The sequence below is a fragment of the Sus scrofa genome, chromosome 10 (assembly GCF_000003025.6).
Source record: "Sus scrofa isolate TJ Tabasco breed Duroc chromosome 10, Sscrofa11.1, whole genome shotgun sequence".
Lineage (NCBI taxonomy): Eukaryota > Metazoa > Chordata > Mammalia > Artiodactyla > Suidae > Sus > Sus scrofa.
This window is the reverse complement of record NC_010452.4, coordinates 67,661,686-67,680,275: the sequence shown is the minus strand read 5'-3', so window position 1 is coordinate 67,680,275 and position 18,590 is coordinate 67,661,686. Positions and strand designations below refer to the sequence as shown.

The window sequence follows — 18,590 nt, the reverse complement described above, 5'->3', positions numbered from 1 at the left end:
TTAATCCATTCATCTGTCAATGGACATTTACGCTGTTTCTGTGTCTTGGCTGTTGTAAATAATGCTGCAGTGAACATAGAGGTGCATGTATCTTTTTGAATTGTAGTTTTCTCCAGCTAGATGCCCAGGAGTGGGATTGCTGGATCATAAGGTAGTTCTCTGTTTAGATTCTGAGGCACCTCCATTCTGTTTCCATAATGGTTGCACCCGTTTACACTCCCACCAACGGTGTAGGAGGGTCCCTCTTCTCCCCACCCTCTCCAGGATTTTATTTGTAGTCTTAGTAATGGTGGCCGTTCTAACTGGTGTGAGGTGTTACCTCAGTGTAGTTTTGATTTGGATTCCTAATTAGTGATGTTGAGCATCTTTTCCTGTGCCTCTTGGCTGTGTTGTGTTTAGAGAAATGTCTACTTAAGTCTTCTCTTTTTGATTGGGTCCTTTGTTGGTGTTGAACTGTATCAGTGGTTTGTGTATATTGGAGATTAGGCCCTTGTCAGTTGTGTCATTTGCAAAGATTTTTTTCTTCCATTCTGTGGGTTGTCTTGTCATTTTTTTAATGGTTTCCTTTGCACAAAAGCTTTTGAGTTTAATTAGGTCCCACTGGTTTGTTTTTATTGTCATTATTCAACGAGGTGGATCAAACAAGATGTTGCTGTGATTTATGTCAAAGAGCGTTCTGCCTATGTTTTCCTCCAGGAGTTTTATAGCATCTGGCCTTATGTTTAGATCTTTAATCCATTTTGAGTTTATTGTTGTGTATGGTGTCAGCAAATGTTCTAATTTCATTCTTGTGCATGTAGCTTTCCAGTTTTCCCATCACCACTTAACTGAAGAGACTGTTTTTTTCCTCCAAGGTATATGTTCTTGCCTCCTTTGTCATAAATTAGTGACCATAGCTGCCTGGGTTTATTTCTGGGCTTTCTATCCAGCTCCATTGAGTGGTATTTGTGTTTGTGTCGGTATCATACTGTTTTGATGACTATAGCTCTGTAGTATAGTCTGAAGTCAGGGAGCCTCATTCCTCCCATTTCCTACCATTTATCTTTTTCAATATTGCTTCAGTTACTCTGGGTCTTTTGTGTTTCCATACAAATTTTAAAATATTTTGCTCAAGTTCTGTGAAGACTGTCAGTGGTAACTTGGTAGGGATTGTGTTATGCTACCCAAGGCAATCTACAGATCTAGTCATTTTGACAATATGGATTTCTTCAAAGGCACATCTTTTAAGTATGTCAGGAGCTTCAGAATCATCCAGAGTTCCTTCAGGGATGGATTCAGTCCTTATGAAGATTGACTATTACAAATGGGAGGAGGGGTCCTTTAAGGAAAAGACTGCAATCATGACTATAAAACTTAGAGTATTTTGAGTTAGAAATGAAAATACTAAGTATCTCAAACATTACGAAATCTATAAAATGTGTGTATTAATGACACATTGTGAGAGTTTTCCCTCCGGTTTTTCCAGCTGTCCTTTGCACGGGGAGTAGGAAGCTCACTCTAACATGGTTACATTTTAATGTTGAAAATGCAGATGTTACATTGGTAACGTCCTGCAAGTATCTCTAGGCTGTTGGCTTTGCACAGGTCATATCCGATGTCTGTTTCAGAGCTGCACTCTTTGGACCATGACTTCCGTGAACTGGCTTCTGTGCCCCTGCATTTCAAACCTGGCCCTCTCCCTGCTTGCACAGGACAAAGGCCTACTTCAGGGCCTTCTCTGGTCCTGTCCCCCAGGTCCAGGCTCCTAGTGAATCAGCTCGGAGAGGAGCAGACCAGCCATGGGAGTGAGCCTGGAAGGCGTCGTCTCCCAGGTAGGCTGCCCTTGGCCCTGCTGTGATCGTGAAGGCCGCAGAACCATGTCCCGCTAAATCCAGACTAAGCTTGTCACCGTCTTGGGTCCCTTGCCTTGAGGAAAGTCACATTCAAACAAAACAGTAGTCTTGTATGGCAGTAAAGCATCTTTCTTCTGCAGATTTCATGAAATAGTCAATTGTGCATATACCACGAGGCATCCCATGGCCTCGGAGAGGCCGATAGTAAAGTTCCCTGAAGTCTTACGCTTGTCGTGGAGTCATGTTCCATTTCCTTAAAAATGGAGACTTCGGTTCCCAGCCCAGACCTGCTGAAGGTGAATTTCTGGGAAGTGGCTTCAAAGCTCTACACTTTTAACGCACACTGACCTTCCAAGGTAGCCTGGAAGTGCCATGTCCTTTCCAGAACAACGTTCTCCTGGCTGTTCCCTCCCCATGATCTGGGTCTACTTTGAATTTTCAGGGTCAGTAAAAAATTAGGACATTTGGGGATGCATCTAATGCCAGGTGAGTTTTAGCTTTTTTTTTTTTTTTTTTGGCTGTACCCCATCGGATGGGAGTTCCCAGGCCAGGGATCGAATCTGAGCCACAGCTGTGACCTATTGCTGTGGCAATCCTGGATCCTTAGCCTGCTGTGCTGCAGTGAGAACTCAAGAATTTCAATTAAAAAAAAAAATCTCTGGTTTGAATCCGAATAATTTGGATGTAGGGGGTACGTTTGTATTTACCAGTGAGTATAATCACAGATGCTGAGAGATTATGTGTAATATGTTGGTATAGTCATTTCTGTTCATGATTTACCATTTCAAAAGTATGTTTAACCCCTATTGAATAATTTTAATAAGTTTTGAGTCTTCGTGATAACTGTGTTGTCAGTACCTATGTTTATGTGTAGACAAGGGCTGAACCTGAAAGGCAGTTTAAGAATTTTGGCGGAAGAAATTGCCAGATTTGATCAGTTCCCAGATCTCCAGCCTGCTAATTCTAGTCATTTAATTCTAGTCATCTTCTCAATCAGCGGAAAAAAATGAAATTCATGTCTGTCTGCAAAGAAATGAGTGGAAATGAAACGCGTTGTCAGTGCTGAGCTGTCGTGATGACGGCCTGGGCCTGGTGTGATGTGGCTGGTGACTGCAGATACCAAACACCCCCTGCACCCCGGGTCTCCTGAGCACCCCCAAGCAGGACACTCGTCCTCGCTGCCCCGCAGGGAGGTAACCAGCACTATTACCCACTTCATGGACGCAGAAGTTGAAAAACAACGTGGGGAAGGAGCGCCCCCAAAGCCACCCAGCCAGAGCAAAGCCTGCGCTTGCCCCGGGGCATGTGGCTCGAGTTCCTGTTGCCCACACACTGTCAGCCTGGCTCTCGTGCCCACAGGGCCTCCTCACGGAGACGGTGCAGACACCGCAGTTCAGCTCCTAAATGAAGACGGGACCCTCAGGTGTTTCAACCCCCCCAGTAACTGTGATTTCACCCGATTTAACATGTGTCAGTGCATCGCTTTCCTGCCAGTGTCCTCCTGGATGCGCTGGCATTTGTGAAGGCCCACCGAGGCTGGCCACGCATGGTCTCGGCTGTCACCCATGCCAATGGGGAGATTTTGTGTTTTCCCCCAAGTACGTGGACAGTAGGACACAACTCAAGCTGAGAAGCGGATGAAATGGCCTAATGTGTAAATGTTTCTGAAAACAGACCCCTGGTGGTGGGTGGCCAGCACGTGGCAGCTGCCGTGAGCTCTCCCTTCCCTGATCCCGGAGAACGTTCGCGACGTGCCCGGTCACCGAAGGGCTGCTCCTAAGTGCCCATCACCTTCCTGCTGTTTCCCAGGCAGTGACTTGTGCCATCTTTGCCGACACTTGCTGACCCGGCCGCCGTGTGCTCACCGAAAGTCACCTCTAAGGGAAGCCTCTCGACGGTCAAGGTCTCCGTGCCTTTTTCCTCCCATGGGGCTCCTCCAGTTTCGGAGGATTAGAGCCGGAATCGCCTGGGACCGAATAGCTAGTTCAATAAACTGCCTAAGAGAACCATCCTGCCCTTTCTCTTCCTATCTGCTTCCTGGCTTGCGTTTCTGCGCCGCCGTCCCAATCAATGCTGCTTTCTTGGTAATTAAAGGCTCCGGGGCTCGGAGGTGGGCCTCCTGCAGGACCCTTTATCTGCAGAGACCTGGCCCTGCGCCTTTGCCTCCACTGCCCTTGACTCTGTGGCCACGGCCGGCAATCGCGCTGCTCTCTGCCCCAAATCGACGGCTCTGTCGGGTGGACTCTTTAAAGGATCTCTGCTCATGCGGTTCCGGCGGCCCACCCTGGGCATCGCTGCTGACTGTGCCTGCTGGTTTGCGTTTCTTCTCTTCGTGCTGAACTGAATCCCCTTCAACCCATCGTCAGTCTTTTCTGGACACATCATTCCCCTTGAATTATGTTCACCTGTCTGTCAGCTTCTGACAGAGTGACTCCAGAAAATACTCTTCAGTTTCAGAAGCTCCTGCTCTAACGCTCCCTTTCCTTTGATCAGTATCTGCATGAAAAGTGAACATGTGACATGTGCTGCATGACAGCACACATGTGACGATGTGATTAGAAATATCCCAACACGCTATGACAATAAGCTGCCTGCCTTTACATCTGCTGCAGAAAGCCAGCTCTGTAGTTGCATGCAGGTCATAAGTAACTTGAGAGACCTTGGAAGGAGCTGGAAAATACTTGGCCTGCTTCCTCAGACACCTCCACTCGCTGAGGCTGGAAGCTTTGCTATAAATCGTGCAAAATGGCAGCAAGAGGTGACTGAGCCGCGGGGAAGCCCAGACTCCACTTCTACACAATGGCCTCGGAGCCCGCCAGCGGGATGCGTGGGGGAGAGGAACGAGCGCGGAAGAGCAACGAAGCCGGAAAAGGAACCGTGTGGTTTTCAAGACTGTCCTGTGATGAAAAGGCCTTCATAGTGGCTCAGCGACAGCAGTGCCAGTAGCCGGCCACTGCTCCGACTACCGCTGTCACCATCACCCACTGGCAACTGACAGTCGCCTCCTTCGGCAGAAACCACCAACCATGGACCGTTACCAGCCACCACCTCCTACGGAGCGACTGCAAACCGCTCTCCCCATTGACCACGGACCACCCTCCCACTTCCCACAACCAGCCACCACGCGTTCCCGCATCGCCACGACCGACCACGACTGTAACGGCCCCTCACTTGGTGGGAGTCCGTGGGGGGGGCTCGGGTGGTAGAAAGCCAGGCTGTTGGGCGTTGACAACCAAAGCTAACAAGGAGTTAAAGACCAAACGTGTAGGTTCCTGCAGGGGAATTCATGGGGTCTCGGAGGGTTATCGCGGTACCTCTTGACATAAAGTACTAGAGTGGAGCTTCTGTCATGGCTCAGCAGCAACAAACCCGACTAGCATCCGTGAGGATGCGGCTTCGATCCCTGGCCTCGCTCAGTGGGATAAAGATCTGGCATCGCTGTGGTGTAGGTCACATGTGTGCTTTTGATCCCACATTGCTGTGGTTGTGGTATAGACCGGCAGCTACAGCTCCACTTCGACCCCTAGCCTGGGAACTTTCACATGCTGCAGGCACAGCCCTAAAAAGCAAAATAACAAAACCGGCATAACCGAAGATTTGTAGCCATGGTGGAAAATGGCACGTTTAAAAACAGAAGTTGTTTTTGCTGTGATGCAATCTCAAAAGCAGGAGAGTCGAGGATCTAGAGCTCTAAGTCAAACTACTCGTATTCGCAGGTAGAGACGCTAAAGTCGGTGTAGACCCTGCTGGCTCCATGCTGAAATCAAAAGCCTTTTCACCACACCAGCTGCCACGGCCTTATTTTTTCAACAGGCACTACCAGTATTCAGTGAGGAGTTCAGCATACAGCTCCAGGTGGGTCTCTGAATTTTCCACTTCCAGCTTCACCAATCTAAAAGCTGCCTGGGTGATTGTATGTACTGGTAAGGAGGGAAAAGGGAAACAAAAGAATCAATAAAAGATTATACAACTGCATTTCTTATCTTCCAGTGCTGAAACTATCCGTAGAAAATCTAGTTATCAGAAGACTTCCAACCTTGACAGGGTTAGTCCCCATTCGCAGGAGACAAGTCTGATTTCCAAGGTAGTATTATGATCACATTATGGAGTTGTAGCGGGTACCTTTTAATTTGGTTGTCAAGGGAGACAGGGAGCGATAATTAAGGCTAAAAGATGGAGAATGGAAGCCTTATTAAAGGGTATATTGAAGATGGGAATTTGATCTGAGAATTAGATGATGATGAGAGTTTTTAATGCAGCTGTGGCATCTTGAGTGACAGAGGAACTGAGCAGGTAATTACAACGACAGGCGTCTCCCGTAATCTTTACAATCCCAAACTCTCCGTCACATCCATTTAAATGGACGTTTATGAAGCCTGCACACTTACAGCCTCGCCACATTGGAAATGTGTTTGTTTATTGTCCACAGGAAATCATTTTAGGGGAGCAAATAGCAGTGAAAGCCATCACGCCTGTCTTTTGCTTGTCTTTTTAACTTGGAAAATTAATAATATGAGATTAATCTGAGGGCAGCTGCCTTTATGAAAGCTGATTGATCCTCAGCAGCCAAGCATTATTATGTTTATCAGTGGGAAGGTCAACGGAGGCCTGTAAAAGTCACAGCTGATTCATGAGTCCCTACATTGAGCAAAGGATTTGGGGGGAAAAAAAAAAGAGGCTTGTGTGGTGTTAGAAGTGAGAAAATCAGTCTTGCTTGCATTGCTGAAACGGGAATTTTCGGGAACGGATTTTAAACAACTTTGGACATCGTTGTTTCAAGATGTCTGTTCAGCAGAGATAGCAGTACCTCATTACCACGCATGCCGAAGACCTATTTTAAGAAGTACTTTGCTGCACAAAGATTAATTTACCACATCGTATTTTTTTGTCCCAGTAACACTAATATAAATAATTGTGGTACCTTAAATTGGCATTATATTTTGATAGCCTGGTTTTTAATACACAAGGAAGTGTTCAGCAGGGCTGTTCAGAAACACGGAGACCTGGGGACCACGCTGGATTTAAACCCGGTTCTTGTCCCGATCGAGTGCGGTGGCTGCAGGGGCTTCATCGTGATGAGCATGGGACCGGGGCTGTTCTGCACACGTCTCAAAAATAGCAGTTTCTGCTTGTGGTTGAAGCTGTGTCAGAATCTGCAAACTACCCTCATTAAGACGTGCTCCTTGGAGTTCCCGTCGTGGCACAGTGGTTAAGGAACCTGACTAGGAACCAGGAGGTTGCAGATTTGATCCCTGACCTCGCTCAGTGGGTTAAGCATCTGGCATTGTCATGAGCTGTGGTGTAGGTCGCAGATGCCCCATGTTGCTGTGAGCTGTGGGCGTAGGCTGGTGGTTACAGCTCTGATTAGACCCCTAGCCTGGAAACCTCTGTATGCTGTGGGTGCGGCCCTAGAAAAGACCAAAAAAAAAAAAAAAATCCTTCATTTCCGTCTGTTAATATGCTGCTATTGCTCTTAGGCTTAGCAAGTGTCTGTACGCATATGCAGGGGCTAGGGCTCTGAAATGGCACCTAGCAGGTGTGCAGTTTTCCTGAGCTCGCCTAGTAACGACAGGTGTGGGTGTTCTCATGCCTACTAAATAGAGGTCACTAGACAGGACCTCGAGCTGACAGCACAAGAAGTTGTGGTTAATATCAGACGTTGAAAATACTGAAGTAATATATCTATATTTGGGGTAGGAATTGGGGAAAATGAAGTAGGTGCTGATCAGCATAAAACTATGATTTAGGGACAGGGTGATTTAAAACCAGAAACGGGGAGTTCCTGTTGTGGCGCAGCAGAAACAAATCCAACTAGTATCCATGAGGATGCGGGTTAAGGATCCAGCGTTGCTGTGGCTGTGGTGTAGGTCGCAGCCGCGGCTCGGATCCTGCGTGGCTGTGGTGTAGGCCAGTGGCTGTAGCTCTGATTTGACCCCTAGCCAGGGAACTTCATCTGCTGCGGGTGCGGCCACTAAGAAGCAAACAATGACATGATTGAGATACTTAACTCTGAGGGCACAAAAGCAGATAAGAGGATACTTTAGAGAAAGTTTGCATTCCCAGTGGTTTCTAAATCATGTGCATGTATTTCTGTGATAAAATATTTGAAATCCTTTAAAATACCTTGGATGCTTAAAAGTTGTTCGGTATCTTTTAAATTTATGGTACCGTATATGCCGCGATAAGCTCCCAGTCGCTATGTTGGGCGATTCGGTTTATCTTTTGTGAAAGTAGATATTCCGAAAAAGCTGTCTTGCACCCTCGTGGTTCTTAGGATGTGACGCTATACCTCGTTGGTCCATTTAACTTGGCTTCCTGTGTCCCAGGCTCGGGTTGCGGTCCCTAATGCAGACGTGTGTTGGGTGTCGGACTATCCACCTAGGAAAGGCCGAGTCCCACATGCCCTGCGGTGCTGGGGGAGACGCCGGCCTGCTGTCACCCTCGCGGCGCCACCGCCTTCGGGGCGCTGTGTACGCCCCCCCGCAGAGAGCGCCCTCCGCTCTCAGGACCTGCACCTGCCCGGCTGCTGCTGCGCAGGCGTCCAGGGACCTGCGGCTCTGGCGGTTCCACACGCGTGCCCCGGGGCGAAGGCTTGATGGATGGCTGCGTGTTCACCCTCCGTGGGGCGTTCGTCAGGTCAGTTGAAGGAAGATGGCCGAGACGCCCTTGCGATGGGGACAATTCGATCCGGGAAGCTCGTAAATTATGAGGTCGTCTCAGCGGATGTCTCTCAAGCCCCTCCCTCCAGTGCGCGTGGGAGCACCGTGGCCGGGGCAGAGTGGGGAGGCCGGTGGACCTTCGGGCCCCGGCGCGGCGGTGGCCTGTGCCTCCCTCTCCCCTGAGCTCGTGGTCCCCTCCCTGCCTCGCACCCCTGCTGCTCTCCCAACACGCAGACCGTGCCCGGAAGTTGGAGCAGTGACCAGCGAGGCAGAGACATTTCCTAACTTCATGGAACTTGGGCGGGGTGGGGGGAGGCCGCTTTCCTGGCCTTGACGCCTCTTTAACTCGCCTCTGCAAAGTCTGAAGTGTGAACGAGCATCCAACCAAGTGTCCAGGGATGGAGCTTAATTAGCAAACTCCAAATATTAGATGGGAGAAAATACGAACAAATTTCGCCTAGAAAATGCTGGAATAGAGTGAGAATGGTTTGATACGCCAAACGTAAAACAAAGTAGTGCACGCTTGGTGTGTGAGCGATAAAGGAGGGAAACCGCGCTGAAAACCGGAAGAGGAAGCATCGGCCGCGGGGGGCTGGGGGGCTCTCAAAATCCAGGCGGAACAGCTGGATTGTACTCAGGTTTACTGTGAGAAACTTGACGGGTAGAGGCAGACACGCACGTACACACATCTGTAAAGAAACGGGTGAACAAAGCGAGGGAGACAAATCCAGAACGTTGATATTTCAAAAAGGAATTACTGATGTTTGGAGAAACCACACCTGTGAATTAATTTCATCAGGTGTAAATGCAGGTGAGTTAATTTCAATTTCAGATTAGATTTTAAAACATTCAAGGGTGCCGCGGCAAACAGGTATGAAAAATGCTGAAAACGGGCACAAAACTACCTTTGGTTCAACTGTAAGGTCCAGTTGGGTTTATGGAAAATTTTCTTAAGTATTAAAGAACTGCCTTGAGCGTGGCATTTTTCCCCAGAGCATTGAGAATTGGCGTGTAACTGCATGTATGGGACCTGTTGGTTTAGGATGCAGACACATGCATATGTGATATGCATGTGGGGTGGACTCGTGTGGTTATGTACAAATACTGGTTTTGTCAGATCGCATGGCTCTGATAATCAGAAAGACACATTTTCTGGAGGAAACCGCAGATCTCTCTCCCTATTAACGGGAAAGTAAAATGCTTCAACTCTTAGAAATTCAATCTTGATATTTAAAAAGGATACCTGACTGTAAAACATGAAGATATTCATGTAGCTTGACAGTAGAATGTTATAAATGTTACCATGTTAAAGTATAGGAGTTCCCATCGTGGCGCAGTGGCTAACGAATCCGACTAGGAACCAGGAGGTTGAGGGTTCCATCCCTGGCCTTGCTAGTGGGTTAAGGATCTGGCATTGCCGTGAGCTGTGGTGTAGGTCGCAGACGAGGCTCGGATCCCGCGTTGCTGTGGCTGTGGTGGAGGCCGGTGGCTACAGCTCCGATTCAACCCCTACCCTGGGAAGCTCCATATGCCACGGGTGCAGCCCTAGAAAAGGCAAAAAGACCAAAAGTTAAAATACATCTCATTAGCTTTATAAAAAGCACTTGAAAGAATATAATTTCAAATGTGTATATAAAAATCACAAAATGCATAAGGATACTCCATTTTAAGCCATTTAATTCCATCCATTCTGCTTTGTTCCTGAAATTTTGAATATCCTTTGCCTTACGTAGCTCCTTAAAATCTTGTTAAAATAATGTATCAATGTCTCACTGGATCTCTTCAGGCATTTTCTTTGAGGGTATGTTTGCACCATGCATTATGTTCTCCAAACATGTTCCAATCTTCATAGTCGATAAACTTGTGCATGTATACGGTTATTCATGGTACAGTGTTAAATGTGTGTATATCTGCATATGTGAAAACACATTATGCAAAGCGCTGTCTCCCAGCAGCCACTTGCTTATATAAAATACTAAGTACGTTCTGTCCTAAGTGACACGAGAGTGCGCGGTAACGAGACGGGAACGTTTACTTAGAAGAAGGCTGACAGCAGGAGAGAAGATGCTTTAGCTGCTGTTGTATTTTGCCCACAGTATAAATCAGAGCCACCTTTCTAAAATCAGCTTCTGAGAACCACTCTCAAGTCGGCAGAAACCATCATAAAAAGACCCTTAAGGGGGGAGAAATAACATGTGCCAAGAGTTGACTGTTTGCCAGAAAGAAGGACGAGAACCTCTGCTCTTTTTCTCCAGAAAATAGCAGTGAAATGAAGGGGCGGCCAAGAGTGGCGGCCCCTGCAGCTCGGGCTGGAGTCTGGCTTATCCGGAAGGATGTGTGAAGACCTTTCTGGAAAGCCCGCTCGCGAATGTGGTCGGTGTCTGTCTAGTGCCCGGAGTTTTACAGACGCCACGTTGCCGGTTCTGCCAGGTGAGTCGTTCTGGGCACACTTTTTGGAAGCAGATGGTGGGAAAAGATGATTTTCTATTTGTGTTGGGAGGACAGAGCAGCCAACCTCAGAGGAGGCAGGGTCGGGGTTCGGGGAACGAGTGGGGGTCTCCCACGTGATGGTGGCGCCCAGGGCCTTCCCCGGTGATGGCATCATCAGGGCGGTGATGGCAGGGGACATTCGCAGTCTGATGAAGGGGTACCATCCTAAACCTATTGGGAACTCGTGCAACACCCAAGACAAAAGGGGTTAAAACCGGCAGAGGTTTAAGGGTGAACAGATCCTTCTGCGAAGACGACATCCAGATGGCCAATGAAAGTGCGGGCCGCTCGCCACCTCCCAGCTGTCAAGGGCTGTTCTCAAAAAGACGGGTGGGCGAGGGTGTGGGGAAAAGGCACCCCTTGATCCCTGTTGGGACGTGGGGAGCGGTGTGGAGCTTCCGTAGGAATCTCAGCCCAGAGCTGCCCTGTGACCCAGCAACCCCACCCGTGAGGAAGTCCTCAGAAACTGACGCCGGGATCCCGAAGGGACGCCTGCCTCCCCGTGTTCACAGCAGCCTCGATGTGGAAGCGTCCTGAGGGCTGATGGACCAAGTGGCAGAAAAAATGAGGCCCCTCCATCCAACGAGATCTTACTCTGCCTTAGGAGGAGAGGCTGCCGTTGGTGACGCCGTGGGCCCAGTGGGGCGGGTCGGACGTGGGACCGGCTCCGCCTGATGGGACTAGGAAGAGGGACCTACTCCTCAGACCCACAGATGCAGGGTGGCAGCTGCTGTGAGGAGAGGGAGACGGGCGGGCCTGGTCGCAGGGCGCAGGGTGTCGGTGATGGGAGATGGCAGCCCGGGGATCCGCTGCACCGCGGGGCAGCTGCCGCTCACTGCGCTGGGGGTGCCTCAGAATATGCGGCAAGGTCGGTCCCAAGAGTGCCTGTCACTGTAAATGATCGGGAAGAGGGAGGGGGGCGTGGAGGTGATGGGTAGTTCACAGCACAGCTGGACACTTGTCCCCGGACTCACCAAGTCGTGTACCGTTTGTCAGAGTATGTCGGTAATACCTCAGTACAGTGGGGTTTTTTGGACCAAAAGGAAAGCAGTGTGGACTGGAGACGCCTCCGGGCAGGGATGCAGGGGGCCGGGTGTTTGGTGGACAGTGACTGTCTGTGAAGGGCCTGTTTCACTGCTGCATGTGACGGTCTGTCCACCCTCTGTGATTCTGCTGGACACCGTGTTGTGGGGAAAGCAGCGACTGCCACCCTTGTTTATCATTTTTCCTGCTTCAGCATCAGAGCGAGACGTTTTGGTATTAGCATTTTTGCCTTTAAAATGCCACCAAGTCGTTCTTATTTAAACGAGCATGAATTTTCCAACTGATTATTAAAGGTTTGCCTAGACCGATAAACAAAAGAGCAAAAGGCGAGTCGCTGGTAGGAATGCAGACTCTATATAGACAGCATGAGCCATCGTTTCAGCCACTGGCCTGGACCATCCTGCTTTATAACGTGTGGATTCTACATTATGTACAAAACTTAACTTGCGTGTCTCCCCCCACCTTGTCTTTTTAGAGCTGCACCCGCGACCTATGGAGGTTCCCACCAGCTACACCACAGCTCACGGCAATGCCAGATCCTTAACCCACTGAGCAAGGCCAGGGATCGAACCTGGAACCTCATGGAAACAGCCGGGTTCGTTAACCACTGAGCCGACGGGAACTCCCAAATATTTCCCTTTTACTCTGTTATTGTTTATATAACTCAAATGTGCAAACACTGTCGCAGATTGCTGTAGCTTTTGTCTTACTGTTAATGCCAATATAGTCCTCGCTATTTCAAAATATATTTGAAATTCAGGGAGTTCCCGTCGTGGCTCAGTGGTTAACAAATCCAACTAGGAACCATGAGGTTGCAGGTTTGATCCCTGGCCTCGCTCAGTGGGTTAAGGATCTGGTGTTGCCGTGAGCTGTGGTGTAGGTCGCAGACTCGGCTCGGATCTGGCATTGCTGTGACTGGTGTAGGCCAGTGGCTACAGCTCTGACTGGACCCCTAGCGTGGGAACCTCCACATGCTGCAGGTGCGGCCCTAGAAAAGACAAATTCAAAGAAATGGGTAGATAGTGTGGCTCTGTGTGTCGTGAGAGTCCAGTAGGCTTCAGAGGCTCACCGAACTCATTTGCTGTATGATTCGCAGTGACTGAGTGAGAGGCTGTTGAGACAAATGATGAGTGTTTTTGATGATACATGCAGGATTTTGGAAGAGTCCACACGTGTGACTGCTGGCGACACAGAAACAGAAAAAAGATATTCTCAACATAAACCAGGGCAATTCAATATGTGGCCTTGGAATTGACCCCAATGGTGGAAGTTTATAGGTTCATTCAATGTGGTTAAAAGCAAAAGCTTGCTCAGTTGTGAAGGGTTAATGATGAAGATAAGGAAACCTCAGTCATGAGACACAGCGAACGAAAATGGTCTTAAAATCGTGCCCGAAAGACAGTGGTTTAGTTCATATTGAAAGACTGACCTCATGCTGGCAGCAGGGCGCACTCAAACTGCGTCTGAGTGATGCTAGGACCAGGGCGCAGGCTGTGTGGACCCGAATGAGAAGGGGGAAACCGCAAGAGGATATCCATGACTGTGTTTTGTGCTTAAGTAAAAACTATTAAGGGGCCAAATCGTAATGACCCTCTCTGGGGGAGTCGACGTTCCTGACCACGGAAAGCAGAGAACTTTCCGGATTCCGACCTGCAGCGTCCGGGGCGGTGGAGGCCTGGGCAAGCCTGGGTCCTCTGTGGGGCTTCTCTCCCCAGTTCAGAGTGATGATCTGGGTCCGGCTGTTGCTGCGTTACCTCCCATGGGGCGGATGCGTCTCACCTCCAGGAACTGTAAAGCTGCTGGGAATTCCTAGTCGCCGAATGGACACGGGCCAGTATTCACTGGAGCCTGTCTGGGTCCATCCCCATGGAGGCCTAGACAGCAGAGACGACGTGAATGTGGGCTTTGTGGGCAGAGTAGACGGATCAAACCCTGGCCCCTTCATTTAGTATCTGCATGACTGTGGACAACTACTTCAGTCCCCCGCCAGCTGCAGCGTGTGAACAGCCAGAAATCTCATTTCCAGGCCAAATGCACAAAGCCCAGGTCTCAGTTTTGTTGCAGTGAGGTGGGCGAGGTGAATGGTGCTTCTGTGTGAAAGCTGTGTGTTCTCTACGCGGAGTCTAATCCAGGTTACTCATTCTCAAAATCAAATGACAGCACACACAGAAGATAACTAATGTTCTATATAATTCCGTCACTTAATGGTTGGAATTTGTATTTGTTCAAATTTTTGGTCCTAAGTAAAGTCTGAAGCCATTAAGACGTTTTTCACCTGCCGAAACGATTAAACTTTGTGTTTTTCGTGATCCTATTAGACACATCCTTAAGGTTTATTCTGACAGAATAGGATGTAAACTAGCTTAGCTGTTGTCAACGCCATGTCTTAAGGGGAGAATTTCTTTCATTGTATTATTTCCTGCATTAGTTCCAGTGCACTTCTTTGTAAACTTAAGATTATAAAGTTAAAAAAATTGTCACAGTCTCTAAAGAAAAGATGCATTTCGGGCTATATCAAATTGCTCTAGACTTGGTATATAAATATCTTCATGTATGTACCTACCTCTCTATCTAATCTTTAAATGTAAAACTGTAGATACAATTTTCTTTGGAAGAGTTGGATCTTCAGCTGAGTTTGTAAAGAAGAAAAAAGCCAATTGTGGAAAATGGAATACTGGTTGTCAAATAAAATAAGGTATGTTGATGTTTTTGAAAAATGATAATGTAATTTTTATTTTTTATTCTGTTCAAAAATCACCTGCGCCTTGGACCCTGGGCGTGGACACAACAGGTCTGGGAGGTTTAGATGCTCTTGCTCTCTCCTCGTGGGGGCGTCTCCGTTGCTGGGGGCTCTGGGAGGTTGAGGCTCCTAGAATCCCGGCCCAGCGTGATGTCGCATGTGTGCCCCTGAGTCACTGTCTCGTCTCCAGGCAGTGGGGGTGTGTTTACCGTCCAGGCGGAGAGCTGTAGGAGGAGAGGACTTGGATTCTGCTGGCGTGGACCTGTGCTCTCCAGCCGCGGAATGTGGCTTCAGGACCTGGCCAGCTCTTAGGGGACAGAGGGATTAGATGATACCCCTGAGAATTGCTTCGAAAATTTGAGATAATAAAGTGCCTCAGACTCGACACTCTTCCTTTGTCATCAACGGGTACAAATCGTGCTCTTGTCAACGGCATCTCTTTTGCCATTGGCTCGTCGACTGAAAAAATGTGCACAACCTTGAGGTTGAGACTTGTGTTTTCTTGGTGGACAAGACTGAAGACTTAAGCCCCAGGAGGCAGCTTCGCGAGTAACCCTGAGAGAAGGGCTCCAGTTAGGCGAGGGGGAAGCTGGCGTAGACAGGAGTTTTGCAAAAGAGGGGGGAGGGTAGGAGGAACAAAGATGACTGTCGATCAAAGAAATCCAGATCTCAGGGAACTTGGCGCTTTTCTGGGTGTGGGAGGATGCTGCTCCCCAAGTCCTCCCTTTCCTATGCACCCCGGCTCTGGGGCAGCCTCCTGGGCTCTCACACCCCCAGGGCTCAGGAACGGGGGAGGGGCTGCAGACTGACGGCCGCTGGAAGGGGGCAGGTGGTGCTTCCTGAGGGCCCTTGGGTGGGGTGGCTGCAGGGGCTGGTGATCACAGCAGCCTTCGTTGACGGGCGTGGATGGCTTTCCTTTCTCAGGCTCCATCTTCCAGAAAGCACTGGAGGGACACTTTGTGGTTGTACCTTCTTCATTCTCCTTCCTTATCAGGACGAGAGTTGCATCTATCACTTCTGAGAGGAATGGATTTATTATAACATTTATTACACGGGATTTTACTGTTTTCAAAATTTAAAGAAGTGCCAAGTTAAAGTGAGGCTGAGGTCTGGCCGCACAGAAAGACTCATTAAGTGGTTCTTCTTAATCTGTGGCCCAATAGCTAGTCCTAAATCCTCCGTTTTCTCTGGGATGTTCTGTTTCCGGCTGCGCGTAGAGTGACCCCTGTTTGTCGCGAGCACCTTCCCTCTCACCCCAGTTCCCCAGCAGTGATTTTCTTCTCATCAGGATCGGTTTTCGTTGTGCCATGGCCCAAGTTTTATTTCAAGTGACAGTCTTGAGCAGTGGTATTCAAAATCAGAATTATTTCCTTCGAGGATCTGTTCGTGGCCAATTAAACCCGGGGATGACTTCGTGGGATTCTGCCTTCATTCAGAAACATCCTCTCTGAGTCCCCTGGGTGGCTGCTTCCGTCTTTGCCGCAGGAGCAGACGTGCAAAGGGCTTTTCCTGGTCTACTCTAAACGGAGTCGGTGCTGCATGTAAATCCCCACCAACAGAGACAAATATTTTCAAAGACCATCTCTGCGTGGTGTTAAAAACCAACCCCTGTCTCCGCATCTTCCGGCCAGTGCTTTCAAATAATTGTCGCCTGGGCTCCTCAGCCACACCGTGTTCCTTATATCTTGGAAGTTTTTTAAATTTACAATAATATGCCAATTCCTGTTGTATAGCAAAGTGACTCGGTTATACCTAAATATCCCAGGAAGCCGGGTATAGTTCCCTGTGCTATACAGTCAGCAAAAGTCTTAAACTAGTGGATTTATCACCAAATTTTTTTTAAAAAGTCAACCACCACTTCATTGACCTGTAATGTCTTTAATGATATAATGTGAAGATGAATTACAGCTCTTGGAATGGAAATTGAATTTCTCCAGAAACAGAATTGAGAGACTTCCACGTGGGAATTTTGTGGAATTGCAGATACTTATCTTAAGTTTGATCCCTAAACTTCTCTTTTAATAGCAAGAAATCCTGTCTTAATTCAGGCGCTGTAGGGGCCAAGAGACGTGCCTGCCTTCGCTAAACTTATCCGTTCTCTTTCTGTCCTCACCTGCCTGCTATGAAATGCAGCTACCCAGGGCCATGGGTGCTTAATTAAATTCAGCTCATTTCGAAATTATAATTATTTTGACAATGATGCTTCAACTGACAAACAATGTTGAGGTCAAGTGGATACTATCTTAAAGCCCAGCTAACTGAGGGTTATTGCATAAATAATTCACAGGAAACTGAATCTGGGGACAATAAAGCTAGTTTATAGTAAATGGGACCTGAAAATTATAAGAAATGTAGGAGTTCCCATGGTGGCTCAGTAACAAACCCGACGAGTATCCTTGAGGATGTGGGTTCCATCCCTGGCCCCACTCAGTTGCCCTGAGCTGTGGTGTAGGTTGCAGATGTGGCTTAAACCCTGCATTGCTGTGGCTGTGGTGTAGGCTGGCAGCTGTAGCTCTGATTCGACACTTAGCCTGGGAACCTCTGTACATAGGTCTCGAGTGTGGCCCTAAAAAGTGCAAAAAACAGTATCTTTACAACGTGTTTCTGAATCTGCCCAGAGCTCCATGAGAATGTTTCTGATTTTGTTTTATAAATAAGCCCAAGTAGTTGTCTTGAATTGGCTTTGGAATAGCAATTGGGAAGCACCAAATTTATGCTTAAAACAATAAGAGGGAGGGCAGAGGGTATAAATTATATGTAAACCAGTTAAATATAAGTCCTCATCCATTTTTCTGGACATGTGGGTTAGCATCTCAAAATGAGATTTTGTTTTAAAAGCTTTTCACTGGGAGTTGTCTAAATCCAGCTGCTCGCCCCCCCCTTTTTTTTTTGCTTTTTTAGGGCCTCCCTTGCACCGTATGGAGGTTCCCAGGCTAGGGGTCAGCTGCAGCTGCCGGCCTCCCCCACAGCCACAGCAATGCTGGACCCAAGCCGTGTCTGTGACTGACACCCCAGCTCATGGCAATGCCTTAACTGAGCGAGGCCGGGGATCGAACCTGCATCCTCATGGTTATGTTCATGACCACTGAGCCACTACGGGAGCGCCCCCACTGGTGTTTATTCCCTGTACTGTCACGGTGTTTTAAAGAAATGACTGAAATGGGAAAGGAATACACACACTAGGCAGTCAGGAGTATGAGCAACTGAACGGGCCGGCGACTCCTAGTTTGCGTTAAGGGTTTCTCCCTCGAGTCGCCAGGGGAAGCGGTGCCCTCTCTCTCCCCCCATTTCTCCTCCTCTCTTTCATTTTCATTTCCGTTTCCCTCTGTTTTCTGTTTTTCTCTCTCCTGCTCGCTCTCGCTCTCATCAGTCCTGATCCTGCTCCAACACCTTTGCTTCCGCTCATGCCTTTCTCTGCTAAATACGCCCTCTGATTGGATGTATTTGTTCGGAAGGCAAATTACCAGAATGTCCCTTTCAGAAGTGACCTACTTTGGAACTCCTATTGTTCAGCATGAGGTAACCAATACAGTGATTTGGCATAAAAAGAGGAGTGATTTGCAGAGAGCAATATTTAGGGTGGTTTTAGTTGATTATGATGCGAGTTATTTAATAACTCTTTGATGATAGCAATTTCCTCTTAGCACAACTCAGAAATGAGGACTCACACGTTTGGCCAAGATGCAGGGATAGGGACTGGACTTAGGCGCCTGCCTACGGCAGTAACACAGCATCGGGGAGCGTGGGGTGTTCAGGGTCCTGGATGTGAGGCAATAAAGGAGAATAATGCCTACGAGACAGGGAATCCACGACGGAGCCCTATGC

The 18,590-nt window shown here is 48.3% G+C and overlaps 1 long non-coding RNA gene across 17 annotated transcripts in view; it reads left to right on the top strand.

Annotated features, from left to right (window-relative positions):
- The window catches only part of LOC106505220, a 72,912-nt gene extending 55,765 nt beyond the window's left edge, over positions 1 to 17,147 (top strand). For 5 of the 17 annotated variants that reach the window (XR_002336459.1, XR_002336460.1, XR_002336455.1 and 2 more), the window contains 5 exons: positions 1,608 to 1,811; positions 2,814 to 5,096; positions 5,549 to 5,687; positions 10,747 to 10,921; positions 13,122 to 14,745. This is a non-coding gene — a long non-coding RNA (uncharacterized LOC106505220). Of the gene's footprint in view, positions 1 to 1,607; positions 1,812 to 2,813; positions 5,097 to 5,548; positions 5,688 to 5,822; positions 5,917 to 10,746; positions 10,922 to 13,121; positions 14,746 to 15,689 lie in introns of those variants that run through there. The other 12 variants (XR_001299410.2, XR_002336464.1, XR_002336462.1 and 9 more) reach the window with 10 other exon arrangements.